We start from the raw sequence: 3,862 nt of genomic DNA, 5'->3' as shown, positions 1-3,862 counted from the left end.
CAAATGTTATCTTTTCAAAATCTTCAGCCTAAAAAACATGATGTGGAGGATGGGATGAGCACTGATACAAAATAAAAAGGAGGGGAAAATCATCTTACTTATTTTAGAAGAGTGTCTGTATCTCTTTCTGAGCACAGCACCATCCCCAGCCATACCTCTCTCAACAGTGTTTAACATTTGATTAAAATACTTTCTTAATCCCTCCTCATTCTGCTAGCATCCTCTCTGTGGTAGGACACAAAAAACAGATTGAAAAACAACCGTTGATGTGATTGTTAACAGTCATATTTCACTTTCACTGAAAATCTAGTAAGTATTGTCAGATTGGTCCTCACTCACAACAAATTCCAACTCCAGTGGTTTCCTTTCATGTTTTAAAAAAAAGGGTATGTTTGATCTTTTCTTTGTGCATTGAGAGTTCAGGGCCATGCAGCACTCATGCCTTCAGCACCTGTTAATAATTTCTCAGTAGAATGGATAGAGCAAAAGCAGGTGAAAGGAGGCTTTCAAGTTTTAACCATTCCATCCATGTATCGCATCCCATCCAATCACACAGTGCCGTCCCTCCCTTAAAGTACTATTTCTTTACAACTATTCCCAGCAAGAGGAAATTACTTGCTGTGGGTGCAAAGTAATGTAAATACTTTTTCAGTTTTAAGGGATTTCATTCTAAATACAGGTAATTAAATCTGAGCACAGTGAGAAAACAAAAGCAAGCACTGGTCACACCCTGGACATGTCAGTCCAGAAAAGATCATCATCAGAGACAGTAAGCTTAATCCTGAACAAACAATTTTTCTCTTGAGCACTCTTCCAGTTACCAATATAATCTCTTGCCTCCAGAATAAAAGCAATTTTTTGATAGAAATTCTCCATGCTTTCAGAATGCACTGCTTGGTATACCTGAAACGGAACAAAAATAGCTGCTCAGTCATCCACTCTACAGTCATTTCACAAGTTCTTTCTTCCTATATTCCATAACGTCATATTTAGGCCTATTAGATTTTCTGCAACTACTGCTAAGAGTATGCAACTCATTACTACAGAAGTGTTTTATAATCTAAGGTAATGTGGTTCAAACAATTGCTACTTGCTGACTTACGGCAAGGTGATAGGTAAATGGACTAAGCTTTAAACAGGTTACAACTGAGTAAAAAAAAAAAAACAAACCACACCAAAAATGGCAGCAACCCTAGCAGAATAGCTCCACCTACACAGGTGGTACTAGGCTACCACAGTTATTTACACTGTCATCACTACTGGAGAATAAGCTTCTTTATGCCTGGAAAACAATATCAAAACCAAATCGTAACAAACTCTGACTTGAATGCCAAGAGTGGACATTCCAAAACGCCTGAACCTGCACTCAAAGCAGGCTTTCTATCAAGTCCCACATAACGGAACATCTAGGTATTTTTTTATTTTCTTCTGGTTTGCATGGTGACAGGATATATGTTCAGCCTGATCTGTGAGATACTAAGTTCTAGTATCTCTAGATACTTATTTGATACTTATTCTCTAGATACTTATTCTCTAGAAACTTATTTGTTACTAAGGTCTAGTGACAAATACAGCAGGAGTTCCACAGCTAAAGACCACAATAGGATAGGATAGACTGGATAGGATATTTTCAGTAATAAGGGACATACATCTCTCACTAATCCAACTACCTAACCAATTCAGGGCTGACCAAAAGTTAAAGCATACTGCAAGGGCACTGACCGAATGCCTCTTTAATACTGTCAGGCTTAGGGTGTCAGCCACACTCTAGGAAGCCTGTTCCAATGTTTGACCACCCTCTTGGTAAAGAAATGCTTCCTAAGGTCTAGTAAAAATCTTTCCTGGTGCAGCTCCGAGACATTCCCACGCATCCTGCCACTGGATTCCCAAAAGAAGAGTTCAGCACCGCTCTCTCCACTTCCCTTCCTCAGGAAGGTGTAGAGGAATGACGTCATCCCTCAGCCTCCTTCTGTCCAAGGAGGAGACAAACCCAAAGTCCTCAGTTGCTCCTCACAGGACATGCTTTCCAGCCCTTTTCTCAACATTTGTTTTCCTCTTCTGGGCACATTCAGGGACTTTCACATCCTTGTTAAATTGTGAGTCTCAGAACTGCATACAGTGCTCAAGGTGAGGCTGTACCAACACTGAATACAGCAGGATAATCACCTCTTTGAGCAGCTGGTGATGCTCTTTGATGCACTCCTGGATGCAGCTTTCCCTCTTAGGACCAACCTGGATGAGAACCACATCACAACTTATTTCAAAAAATGTACCTACTGACAAGAGGTAGGCATTTTGTTATACATAAACTGTATTTTGAAATGCCAGCTGGGCCATAATCGAAAATAATCAAAATTAAAAGGTAATGAAAATCCCCATTCCTATTGCAGGTTAGTGTGAAAATGGGGTCTAAAAATGAAGCAGTCTTTTATGTATTACACATCACACTCCAACACCTCAAAGAATTTATACATGCTTCTGGACATAGTTTAGTAACAAAAAGTCCTCCTGCAAGAGTTACAGAAATTAACTACATAAGAAGTCTTAATTATCAGCATAAATTCTCTTGTTGTTTGATAAAAAATAAATTTCTAAGATGATTCTGCAATTCTGTAGACATATAGAACTATGCTATGTTTCTGTAACGATAAACCCACTTGACAAATACTGTACACCATTAGATTTCAAAACATCAGATTGTAAACAGAAGGCTTTAAACTTACAGCTTACAAAGCTGCTCAATACCTCCGGCATGTGGTATATGCTCATTTTCATCCATCTAAAAATATCACATTTGTAAAAATCTAGTCTCTGGAAACATGACTAGTTTGGTTTAAAATAGTCAGTTCGCTGATGGATTTATAACTTTATCTGCATTTCACAATTACACTCAAAAGCATATTTTAAAAAGAGTGAGTTCATGCCCCTTCTGCAAACAGGCACTTGAATTAAGTTCATACAAGACTGCAGCCCACATAATGAATAAATATGTTGTTCTATAAGCAGCAGAACTTAAGGAATCTGGGTTTTGACACTTTCATACTCCATGTCTGCTGAAGAGCCTCACAAACTTCTGCTATTACCCAGACGATGACGGCCCATCCCGCCCAGCCGGTCAGTGTGCACAGGTTGCTTCCCACGGAGTGAACCAAGAGTTACGCTCTTCCCTTTTTGTGAGCGAGTGGCATGACTTTTGTCTCCCTCACCCCCTTAGCCACTAATCCTTGAAACACCTGTAGGAATCCCCTATCTTTGAGCACCTTAACACTGCCAGAGCATGGTTGGGCACTGGAACAGGGTCCCCAAGGGAAATGGTCACAGTGGTAAGCCTGGCAGAGGAGGCATGTGGACAACGCCCTTAATTCTATGATTTACTTTAAGGTAGTTCTGTGAGGAGTAGGGAGTTAGACTTGATGATCCTTATGATGATGCTTCCAACTTGAGATATTCTACAATTTTACGAACGCAAACCACAGATTTTGTTTCTTAGGAAAACCTCAATAATGCTTAGCCAGACGATGCTCACCAACTCAAGATCCCCAAGCTCATCTGTCCTACCCAAAGACTGACCTGCCATTTAGTTTTCACCATATAAACTCTGGCTTCTGCTCGCAAGTGCTCAAATCAGACAGAAGTCACTCTAGCTGTAGCTGTCAGTGTGCCCAGGGTACATAGATTGATTATTTCACTTCCTTTTTCTTCTCAACCTTTTCATACTCTTACATTGAGGCAGTGCACTGAAATGGCTACACTTGTCAGCAGAGCAAAACACCTACAGAACATAACACTGCACAGCACCACAGCCAGTCAAGCCACTCCACAAGGGAAAAGCATAGTGCTTTACATGCACTTCCTAGTTACA

General features: G+C 40.2%; 1 protein-coding gene across 3 annotated transcripts in view; it reads right to left on the bottom strand.

The window, feature by feature from the left end:
* Positions 1–3,862, bottom strand: part of TBL1X (transducin beta like 1 X-linked) — a 200,185-nt gene that overhangs the window by 170,657 nt on the left and 25,666 nt on the right. The window contains exon 1 of one of the 3 annotated variants that reach the window (XM_027890242.1): positions 99–117. The exons of the other annotated variants lie outside the window; for them this stretch is intronic. The gene's annotated coding sequence lies outside the window, so the exon portion shown is untranslated. Of the gene's footprint in view, positions 1–98; positions 118–3,862 lie in introns of those variants that run through there. 3 annotated transcript variants of the gene reach the window in all.

This window comes from Empidonax traillii, unplaced genomic scaffold (assembly GCF_003031625.1).
Source record: "Empidonax traillii isolate 1590-97213 ecotype Southwest subspecies unplaced genomic scaffold, ASM303162v1 scaffold282:size975252, whole genome shotgun sequence".
NCBI classification, from domain to species: Eukaryota; Metazoa; Chordata; class Aves; order Passeriformes; family Tyrannidae; genus Empidonax; species Empidonax traillii.
Note: the sequence above shows the minus strand (reverse complement) of the source record. Positions and strands in the feature narration are given on the sequence as shown.